General features: G+C 41.2%; 1 long non-coding RNA gene across 1 annotated transcript; it reads left to right on the forward strand.

Moving 5' to 3' along the window:
* The first annotated feature begins 1,702 nt into the window (after positions 1-1,702).
* Positions 1,703-9,773, forward strand: LOC311227054. The gene is made up of 3 exons (XR_014619565.1): positions 1,703-1,840; positions 3,853-3,903; positions 9,408-9,773. It is a non-coding gene; the product is annotated as an uncharacterized lncRNA (long non-coding RNA).
* The last annotated feature ends 2,647 nt before the right edge of the window (positions 9,774-12,420 follow it).

Here is a 12,420-nt window from a genome sequence, read left to right on the forward strand (position 1 = left end):
TACATCACAGTGATGCAACAGTAGCAGGGCAGTTAAAGGGGAACTCCAACATTTTGGAAAATTTGCTTATTTAACATCTTCCCTGGAGTTAGACAAGAAGATACATACCTTTTTTGTCTCTGTGCGTGCATTTTAGCTTTGGGAATAGACGCTCTGTTAGCATAGCTTAGCTTCATCACTGGAAGTGAGGCAGGACAGTAGCCTTACAGTGCCTTACAGTGTATTGCAAGGTCTGACATTGACCAAATTTGATATGCATGACCTTGGTGGGCTCTAGGTCAACTCCTGAAAAGGGGGTCAATGTCAGACCTTGCAATCAAAAGTTAGGGGGCGCACTGAAATTATGGCAAGGGTTATTAGCCCCCTAACTTTTGATTGCAAAGTCTGACATTGACCCCCTTTTCAGGAGTTGACCTAGAGCCCACCAAGGTCATGCATATCAAGTTTGGTCAATGTCAGACCTTGCAATACACTGTAAGGCACTGTAAGGCTACTGTGTTATTGTGTTAACTTAAAAGCCTACGACGACGCGAGGAGCTAAGCAAAGCTAGCCCCTTCCATGGCTGTGAATGAATGAATGAATGAAAACTTTATTAACAGATTGCAGAATGGGTACAGTACAGTACAGCTCAATACATACAATTGTTAAGGGGATGCAGACCAGAGAAAGACTTTCGTCTTGTTTACATCAGGGTCCCCCATTTTCAATTCATCGTAACATATATGACATACATGACATACAGATAGACAGTACTGCTACATCTATACATTTATGACATACCAGATTTGCAATTACAGTACTGTTTGTGATACAAAAAGAGTCCAGAAAGAAAAGAGTATATACATTAGGCGTAGAAACTGTACATTGGATTGGGTAGGTGGGGGTGGGGGGGGACTGTACATTGGAGGTGGTTGGGTGGGTGGGGGGGGGGGGGGGGGGGGGGGTTGGGTAGGAGGGGTGCAACCCTCGGTTGAACGCAGTCACTTATGGCTCCATAGTAGCCAGGTTAATTTGCACCACCAAGGACTGCTTAAAAGCTAGCGGCTTGAGCCCTTGGGTCATTTCTGTCAAACTTCTTTAATTTAGCAAACGACTCGTCAATAGCTGGCTTTGGATTCACAGCAGCTTCTAGCTTCGTTCTAGGTTCTAGCTTCTAGCTTGTTGCAGGTGACTTGTTGTGGTGGTGATGTGTCCACTCAAAGCCTTTTTTTCAAGGCTCCGCTTTGAAAAAAGAAGAACAAAAAGCTTCGAGCGTCTTAGGTTGGATGTATTATAAGTTGTTGACGGATTGTGAATTTTCATTTGGAAAAATAAATATAGTCACTTTATCAGTCAATACTGTTCGTTGTCTTGGCTTTTGTTTCTGTTGTCTGGTTAGGTCGCATTTAAGTTGGTGTTAAGTTATTGTCCTGGGAAGTCTTTTTATGTATTATTATTGTATTGTGATATGTTTTGTTTCATGTTGAAAAAAAAAATTTGATAAAAAAAATAATAAATACATTAAGAAAAAAGATTATAATACAATAAATATCGGTTATCGATATCGGTTATCGGCCTGAGGAGCATAAAGTTATCGATATCGGTGTCAAAAAATCAATATCGTGCATCCCTAGAGAATACGTTGTTTTCTTGCTAGCTTGGTCATTGCAAATTGCTAGCTTGCCTACACATTTAATAAGGTCCAGAGTTTTGTTTGCTTATAGATCCGGAAAGAAGACTTTCATGTGGTTTATGGTTAAGCCCCCTGTTGGAGAGAGAGGACCTCTCGAAGACACTCTGACGTCACGAGACCGTCGCCATCTTGGTATTGGGGAAACAAACGGATTTCTACGATCAAATGTATGCGGTGAGCTCCGTTTTTATTACATATTTTAGCACATTCTTGTTCATTTCATAACCTTTTCATATAATTTGTTTTGAAAATATTGAGGCCAACATGGCATTTCACTATTTCGAACGCCTTAGTTTCTGGTTATTATAAGTGCATGTTTCCCCCCAAGCCATAGACATGCACTTAGACAGAAAGTTAAAAAGACAGGAAGTTGACTTCGAGAATTTAGTGATATAGACCACCGTAACACTTCCGGGATTCTGAAATCAGGGAGGAGATTGCGGGGGGGTCAAATGAATGAATGTGGACGAGAGCCGTGATGTAAGTGGTTGCCGATACGGCTGTGGGGGTGCTAGAGACATGATCGAATAGACGTTTATGCGCCTCGCTCTCCTGAACACGGCTTGACCCATAACTAATCGATCAGAACTAAATCGGCAGAGAAAAAGCCCATTTTAAAGCACCTATTCCGCATGGACATGCGCAGAGTGCCCATGGAGTCTGGACGACGCGAGATGACGCTCAAATGAATGTGGACTGTTCCATCAGAGGGGGAGCTTTGATGGTCATGTAAGTGGCTACAGACCGCTGCACTTAACACAGGGGGCGTCTTTAGACGTCTTTGCTGGCCATGCTAAAGTTGCCGGGGGACGCTGTACGTCGTCTTTATATCAATATTTCAAAAATCTGCGATCGGATTCATAATGTCCCTCCGCTGGCCTGAGATTCACCAGCAGGACCCACTGAGCTCTCTGGCGGTTCAGGAGCGCCATCTGGTGGCCGATCGGCGCAAGCGCTTAACAGGAAGCGCACTAGAGGTTTTGCTAGACGTCCGTATTGCTTCCGGCCACTCGGTACATGTCCCGTGACTCTAGCTCGTCACTCTACATAGCGATCGATTGCCAATAACTCGATAAACAACATGATTTGGACGTATATACCATTATACAAGCTGGAGATGGACCGGGTAATAATATATCCCATAATGATAAAATTTCTACTCGACGATGATCGCCCAACGGCGCGCGGAGACTGGGGTGAGTTTCAGCGTGTAACGTTACCGTCTTCGATAATAACTGATATTATCAACATTTGACCCACATTAGATGATTGGTATAACGCTGCCCACGGAATTATAAACGCCCCCTCGCCCATCCGGTCAACATCAGATGACGTGTAGTAACTTCTAGAAGTACATCTAGTTGGAATTTTTTATATCGCGCTGATTGCCATCAAACTGTATTTCATCATCAATATAATGCATTTGGGGCTATATATCACGTTCTGGAGAAAGCTGCAGAAAGAGATGAAAACATACTTATACATTAGACCATACTTTACTATGAATATGTGAATGAAAAAGTTTAACGTTGCTACACAATGAACAATACATATAGGACTTTGAATGGGCCCTAATAATGGCAATGTAGCAATAGAATTTAAAAAGTTATAGCCCTGCAAAGAAGGGGACTTTCTCCATAGACAAATAGCGCTGGCAATCTATGGTATATCATTAATTTAACCTTAGGCAACCAAAGTGTTAAATATAAACATTAGTCTACCTGTAGACTCAATGAGGTAATTGTAGATGTCGCCATAAGACGCGTCTGGCCATTTAGTGGGATCATTTCGTCATTATCCTGTTCGGCTGAAAGGACATTGGCCACCGAAGCTCCCCCCTCTGATAGAACAGTCCACATTCATTCGAGCGTCATCTCGCGTCGTCCAGACTCCATGGGCACTCTGCGCATGTCCATGCGGAATAGGTGCTTTAAAATGGGCTTTTTCTCTGCCGATTTAGTTCTGATCGATTAGTTATGGGTCACGCCGTGTTCAGGAGAGCTAGGCCTACTGTCTTCTACAGCAGACCAGGCGAAATAATCATGCATGTTCTAGCAATCATGTTATCATTTAACAATATGGCTATCTCTTTGCATTGAATAGTGTAAACAATTACCAGGCTTTTGCTAGCTAGAATGTCATCTAACCCCCCTCTCCCCTTTCTTTCTGTACCACACAGTTCGTATTCATTGATAATTGAATGGAAATAAATCTGTTAACTGGCTACAAGGTAATCACTGGACACTTCATTTAACTTTGTCTCTGTGTGTAACAGAGTTAGAAATGTTATTTAAAAACAAGACTAAAAAATGTCTGTCGGCCTGACAAATTGTCATCAAAAGTGATCATTTTCAAGTATGTTATTATACATGTTGCTGTCTCACATGGCTATGAAAAACTTCCCACATCTATAAGCTTCAATTTAAAGGGGAACTATTTTACTATTTCTTTCACTATTTGGGCACTTTTACACAATTCCTGTGAGTCTATGGAACACCTCTGTAATATATATATTTTTTTTATTCATTGTTTTGTATTTCTAATCAAGTCCTCAAAAACAGCATTTTTCTACCTCAAGATTTCAAGCTGTTTTGAGCCTGGGCTGCAGGGCGGCTCCTAAACCACTGCGGAGCGTCTTCGTCTATCTCAACATTAACATGCAGCAGTGACTATATGACATCACATATCGCGCACATTTCAAACGACTCAGTTCAGTGAGGGTGAATATTGTGAGAGGAGAGTTGGAAGAATTCGCCAATATGAGAATTTTGAGACATAGATCATATTAATATAAGTTCACATAGCTAGGAAACAATGCTAAACACTCAAAAAGGCCATTTATAAGATAGTTCCCCTTTAAGTACAAGATGACCTTTCTATCTAGAAGATTACATGAGCTAAGTTATCCATCCATTGTACCTCAAATCGAGAAAATAGAACATTCAAAGCATTATCCTTTTCTTCTTTTTTTTCTCTTATAAATATCTAAAAAATATATTAAACAAGAGTTGAGACTTAAGTAATGTAATGCTATACTATCTGAAGTTAATTACATGAAAAATGAACAATATTACGCCCCCTGGTGGACCAGGGTATCACAGTGCACCTTAAAGCAGTGCTGACCGGGTTACACACACCAACCAAAACCCTAACCCCGTTTCATGTCACATCCCATCTGAAGTTATTCAGCAAAGACAATTCTGGGTAAATTGATATATTATTCTGGCTGTGGGAAGAGATTGAGTGTCCAATATTTTTTTACATGAAATGTGGCAGCTCTTCTAGAGTGATAACATTAACGTTGGCTTGTAGATTGTTAGCTAATATAGCCAGCCCAATGTAGCTAGCTAGTGAGAGTAGAAGTGGGAGAGAAATTATGAAATTGTAATTATTAAGAGAATTTATTATAATTATTAGCAACTCTACTTCTAGAGTGATAACATTAGCTAGTTAGATTGTAGATTGTTAGCTGCCAGCCCAATGTAGCTAGCTGACAGAGGGAGTGGGAGACTAGTGAGAGCAGAAGTGGGATATCAATTATGGTGTGTGTGTGTACAATATTTTGCTATTGTAATGAATATACTGACTTTCTGATGGTTGCAATGCTACGGTATAGTCAAGGTGCCAAAGAGACGACAAGATGCCTGGATACCTTGCCAAGAGTGCTTCAAAAAACAATCAGCCACCCCCCCCCCCCCCCCCCCCCCCCCCCAGTCTGGGATATTAGTCTGTGTCTGAGGTTAGATGTCAATGAAATGTGAAACATTGGATCTAAATGAATGTCTATTGGCACATTATAGCCTGTTCAAGCTGCTGCGGTCAGGCAAGCGCCATGCAGCAAGAACAGAGAGACTCCGACTCAGCTTCTTCCCCCAGGCCATCAGAACACTGATCTCTCCACACATAAACACACACCACACATCCTGCACTCTCTCACACACAAACACACTGCAGGTCACTTTAGGGAAAAGCAAAAGCACTTCTTTAAAAAACAACTGTTTTTGTATAGTTAGTATAGGAGTTACATATAGCATAACTGTATATTGTATAACTTAGTAGTGTATATAGGACTCATTACCTTTAATTTGTAAGCTTAGCATTGTATTTGATCTTAGTACATTTTATCATGTCTATTTTATTAAAGGTAATGAGTTCTATATACTATACAATATACAGTTATGCTATACTAACTATAGTTGTGTTTTTTAAAGTGACCTTTGCTTTTTCCTAAAGTGACCTGTAGTGTGCTTGTGTTCATGTGTGCTTGTGTGTGGAGAGATCAGTGTTCTGATGGCCTGGGGGAAGAAGCTACATTTCTGTTCTTGCTGCATGTATGCGAAGGCGCTTGCCTGACCGCAGCAGCTTGAACAAGCTAATGTGCCAATAGACATTAATTTAGATCCTATGTTTCACATTTCATTGACATCTGACCTCAGACACGGACTAATGGCTGATTCTTCTTTGGGGCACAGGTATCCAGGCATCTTGTCTCTTTGGAACCTTGACTATACTGTATCATTGCAACAATCAGAAAGTCAGTATATTCATTACAACAGCAAAGTATTGTACACACACACACACACATCATCATTTATATCCCACTTTTGCTCTCATTAGTCTCCCACTCTCACTAGCTAGCTCCATTGGGCTGGCAGATAACAATCTATAAGCTAACTAGCTACTGCTATCACTCTAGAAGTAGAGTTGCTAATAATTATAATTAATGTTCTTAATAATTACAATTTCATAATTTCTCTCCCACTTCTACACTCACTAGCTAGCTACATTGGGCTGGCTATATTAGCTCAATCTCTTCCCACAGCCAGAATAATAGATCAATTCACCCAAAATTGTCTTTGCTGAATAACTTCAGGTGGGATGTGACATGAAACAGGGTTCGGTTTTTGGTTGGTTGGTGTGTGTAACCTGGTCGCGTGTATGCCTTCTACAACGCTGTTCCAGTTCCGCATTGTCGTTTTGCGCTCTGATTGGCCGAGCGCGCGCATGTGCATGAGCCGCGACGCGGCCCTCAGCCAGGCAGCAATACTAAGCTCCAGTTAACCTAATTTATACCGTAAGCAATCATTAAAAAAATATACCGTTAACTGGAATATGTTGTTTCTTTACACATATGTTGGATTATGTAATTGGTTTGTCATGACAAACCAATAAAAAATCGCGCGACTCGGGCTTCATCGCCGCCTTCGCGGCCGCGTTGCGGGTCCACGACCCTCCGTGCTGCGATAAGGCTTTCAACAGCGGGGAGAGTATGCTGCCTCGAGCGGCATTGCTGAGCTCGCCATGGTGTCCGCTGGACTAAGCCAGAGACTGTCTTATTATGGGGCTTATGCAGAGAAGCGTAACACAACAGTGAACACATAGTTTCAATGCATCTGTCAGTCGTACTTAACTATGTGTTCACTGTTGTGTTACGCCTTCGCGGCATAAGCCCCATAATACTCTCCCCGCTGTTGAAAGCCGGAGCACGGAGGGGCGTTGATGAAAACGGCAACGCGGAACTGGAACAGCGTTGTAGAAGGCATACACGCAACCTGGTCAGCACTGCTTTAAGGTGCACTGTGATACCCTGGTCCACCAGGGGGCGTAACATTGTTCACTTTTCATGTAATTAACTTCAGATAGTATAGCATTACATTACTTAAGTCTCAACTCTTGTTTAATATATTTTTTAGATAAAGAAATAAGGGTAATGTTGAATGTTCTATTTTCTCGATTTGAGGTACAATGGAGACCTGGTCATATCAGGTGTAATCTTCTAGATAGAAAGGTCATCTTGGACTTCAATTGAAGCTTATAGATGTGGGAAGTTTTCCATATCCATGTGAGGCAGCAACATGTATAATACAATACTTAAATGATCACTTTTGATGACAATTTGTCAGGCGGACAGATTTTTTTGTCTTTTGGGGTATTCTGAGTGTGATATTTGACAATAGAAAGGTAGTAAGCCCCAGAGTATTATTCTGATACTTCCCCCTATGTGTCAGGATACACCATGCAAAGTTTCAGACTTATCTGACCATTTATGCAGTTGCATAAATGTTTTGGCCCCTGAGGCCAAACGGGGCTAAGTTGGAGGGGTGGACCTGGCTCCCGGCCTACATCCTCCCAAGATGACAACGCTCGCCCCCACAGACCAGGGTTTATCAGAGACTACCTCCAGAATTTGCGAGTAGAGAGAATGGAATGGCCTGCCAACAGTCCTGACCTCAACCCAATTGAACACTTGTGGGATCAGCTTAGGCGTGCTATTCGTGCAGGGTGACCAACACAACTATTGGCTGACTTGAGAGTTGCGACAAATCCTGGTTGAGGAGTGGAATGCCATCCCACAGCAGTGTGTGACCACGCTGGTGTCCAGCATGAGGAGGTGCCCGGCTGTTGTGGCTGTGTATGGTTCTTCCACATGCTACTGAGGCTCCTGGCTGTTTGTTAAATTAATCAATTGTAAAATTGCCATTATGTATAGTTTCTGCCTTGTTACTGATGGACTCCAATCATCCAATCCACCAAACAAGAGTCAATAGCAACAGCAGAATAAACTTTGAATAAGATTTGGCTAATTCTTCATGGGCGCAACCCACATACTCGGCAGTGCTGCTCATCCCACAAATGCATGTTCCTTACAAATGGGGCACCATAGGGGCGGTTAGGTGGCGTAGCGGAGATTGCGTTCGTCACCAACCCCGGAGCTGTGAGCTGGATTCGCCTGTTCGAATCCAGCTCACAGCTCCGGGGTTGTCACCAGCTTGGCTGGCCGCTCACACTAATACAATTGGCAGTATTAGAGGGTGGGAGAAGCTGGCGGGGTGGGTCCGGGTCGTTGTAAACAGCTACTACAGTTCGGTCGGGGCGCCTGCTAAGCGCGGATGGGACCTGAGTGGGAGAGTGTGATCCTTCCACACGCTACGCCCTCTCGGAGAATATCCGCGCTGCCAGGTGAAAAGAAGCGGTTGATTGGCTGGACGTGTGTCGGAGGAAGCACGTGGTAGCCTCCACTCTCCCAGACCGACTGTGGGGGGTAAGTGCGCAGCGACCAGGAAGGGGATTGGGAATTGGCATAACGACTAACATTGGGATGGGAGAAAATCGGAGGAAAATGGAGGGGGAAAAAGATAAAAAAATAAATAAATAAAAATGGGGCACCATTTAAATGGGAAATAAACAGGCTTTCCAACGGTATAAAATGTATTGCCAAGAAGCATTGTTACAACAGAAATAATCAGCCAAACACAAATTTCCAAACTTTATGTTTATCACACTAAATAGTTAGACATGATGATCTTCCGGACCTTTGCTTCAAGAAATTCTCTTAACTGGACCTCTTAAAATGTTTATTGAATACCCCTGTTTTATTTTATTTATTTAAACTTTTTTTTTTTTATTGCATTTTCCATATAATCTTTTTACATGTTTTCCACATCATATGATACAATACCCCTGTTTTAGTGGAATATAGTAGTATATATTTTCTGTTAGGATATCTGGGTAACAGTACTGTATATTTGCATATCGTGTATGTCACAAATGTAACGGTACTATATACCTGTGTATGTCACTATGAATTGAAAATGGGGGACCCTGATGTAAACAAGACAAATGTCTTTCTCTGGTCTGCATCCCCTTAACAATTGTGTGTATTGAGCCGTACTGTATTGTACCCATTCTGCAATCTGTTAAATAAAGTTTTCATTCACCTTGTGTCTACTCTAGGAGCTACCACATTTGAAGAGTCTGCTGTACAGACAGGATGTCTACTGTGGGACCTTCATTGCGGCCTAACCAGCGACAGTTTCTAACGTGATTCTCGGCGGAGCAGCAGTTTTCAAATAAAAATGAAACTTTTTTGACCAGTCCAGTAGAATCAACACACAACCAGCATCTCAGTAGCTCACAAAAAAATGAATTGTTCTACAAATTGATTTGTTATTATGCCTTGTAGTTAGGCCTGCCACGATAACACATTTTGCTGGGCGATTAATTGCCCCCGAAAATATCGCGATAAGCGATATTATTGCGACCGGTTAGAGAATTTTTTTTGAGAAATTTATTTCCCAAAACTTTTATTTTGAAGCCCACCGCTCCGTCTTTTCCGGTTTTAGACTTTTATTTTGAAGCCCACCGACCGGACCGGAAGTATTGTTGTGATTATCCTAAGCAGAACATATGAGCCGACAACTTGTCTCGTCCGGTTGTTTTTGAGCTAATAACAAATGTTGAGATTGTTGGTGAACAACTAACTTTAGGTTAGTTTTAACGTTAGCTACTAACGTTAGATGTAGCTACTACAGGCAATCAACGATGAGGAGGAAGCGTCAAAGCAGTATATAATAGAATAGCTGTGGTGCGTAAGCACTGCAGCACGACTCGAAACTACCGGAGTGTTATAATAAATTAATTCATGTTTAACTTGTCCCCGTGTCCAGTCCTTTGACTAGCCCCACCCGTTCATTGTAAACAATGATGCATGTAATTGTATTAACGTTATTCTGTGTTGTACTTGTAGCTATGCTATACGTTGTATTTCGTTTGTTAGTTATTTAGCTAATGTTGTTAGCATGGAATGAGAATCAACGCTCTATCTTTCATCTTTATTTAGCAGTCCAGTTTCTCCGGGCAGTAGCGAGTAACTACTTGGGTCTAAAAATAGCTAACGTTACACTACAAATAATGCTACTTGGTTAAAAGGAGCAACACTATTGAGAAATGTAGTTAAGCTGTGGCGTTGCCCCACGGAGCTCCCGTGCTGTACTCTAGTAACGTCAGCGGCCCGCCTCCCAACACGGACAGTGACTGACAAGCGGCACTGGTTCCGCCTCATTAAAACAAACGCGCAAATAGCAATTAATCGCGCCCGTCAAAATCATTGCATTCATTTTAATTATCGCAGCAATTAATCGATTTATTGCTTATCGCGGCAGGCCTACTTGTAGTTATCGGGTTTAGTATGATGAGTGTATACATGTATGTATCTTTGGCTAAACTAAGTAAAAGATGAGCTCATCAACCACATGTGATACACATCAGACTTGAACATGTCAATTAATGATCTGATCATACTCTATTGATGGCTAGGATATTAAAATGTTAAATGTCTTTTGTTCTTGGATATGATAATGGTCTAATTTAAGTGCATTGGATGTCTTGTCTCCTGTGGCTACAATAAAACTTGTATTTTTGGTACACAATCTACATGTTTAAAATCACTATCCCTGTGTAGTTAGTCATTGAGCTATGTCACTCAAATACTATAACGTAAGTATGTGCACCTGCACCATACAAAAGGCTGTCATATTAGATCAATTAAACAATTTTGAAACAATGCAGACTGGTGAAAAGAAAATCAAACCTTACTGTCATGCACTTGTCCTAATAAACTAACCTACACTGTAGCACTCAACACTTTGATGAACATTGTTACTCAGCTGATAGAGTTGTACCCTTCCTGCTGTCTTGTTGTACAGAACTTGTAAGTCGCTTTGGATAAAAGCGTCAGCTAGATGTAAAGTGGTTGACTATAAGTACGTATTCAAGACCTAAACTCTTTCTCTGCATCCCCTTAACAATTATGTGTATTGAGCCGTACTGTATTGTACCCATTCTGTAATCTGTTCATACAATTTTCAATCAATCAATCCGCAGCTTAATTACTGTAGCGATATAAGAGTGATTGATTGATTGAAAACTTTAACAGATTGCAGAATGGGTACAATATATAGCTCAAATACAACAACTAACGGCTAAGAGGATGAATACATGGAGAGAAACATTTCTAAATCGTCTTGAATCTATAGCTCAACATGAAACAATTCGCAATTTATCATAAAATAAGTAAGTATAATTTTATTTCAACCAGAAATGCTTACAATAACGTTAGTTATAGAAGGGAATTCATTTTGTGAAAAAGTGTTCATGAGGCAGAATTATTACAACACAGCCTATATAACTCGTCATTGATTGATTGATTGATTGATTGAAAACTTTATTAACAGATTGCAGAATGGGTACAGTTAAGTACAGTACAGCTCAATACACACAATTGTTAAGGGGATGCAGACCAGAGAAAGACTTTAGTCTTGTTTACATCAGGGTCCCCCATTTTCAATTCATCATAACATATATGACACACACGACATACAGAAATATTACAGATACAGTACTGCTACATCTATACATTTATGACATACCAGATTTGCAAATACAGTACTGTTTGTGGTACAAAAAGAGTCCAGAAAAGAGAGTATACATTTGACGTAGAAACTGTACATTGGAGGGGGTTGGGTATAGGTGCAGACCAATATCTTTTTAATTAAAGCAGTGCCATTGATTACAGTCCGCTGCTGCCACCAAACGATGAACTCGACGGGCACTAAGACTCGGGGGCTAAACGGGGAGGGATGATAAGTGTACAGTACACACCAGTTATGTACAGCGATGCAACCCTATCTCCCATTATCAGGAGGAGGCGATAAACTGGCCGGGTGACTTTTCCTCGGGGATGACAACACAAGCACAATGTAGTAGCCTATACACACGCCGATGTTCTAGGTTAGACAAGTTAATGAACAAGCTACAAGTACAACCACCGACTCTTCTCCAATTTAACCGTTTATATAAATTGCACAATGCGTCGGTGATTTATGCTATTATTATTAGTGTATGATTGATTGATTGATTGAAAACTTTATTAACAGATTGCAGAATGGGTACAATACAGTACAGCTCA

Source organism: Notolepis coatsorum, assembly GCF_963971535.1.
Source record: "Notolepis coatsorum genome assembly, chromosome: 4".
Classification (NCBI taxonomy): domain Eukaryota; kingdom Metazoa; phylum Chordata; class Actinopteri; order Aulopiformes; family Paralepididae; genus Notolepis; species Notolepis coatsorum.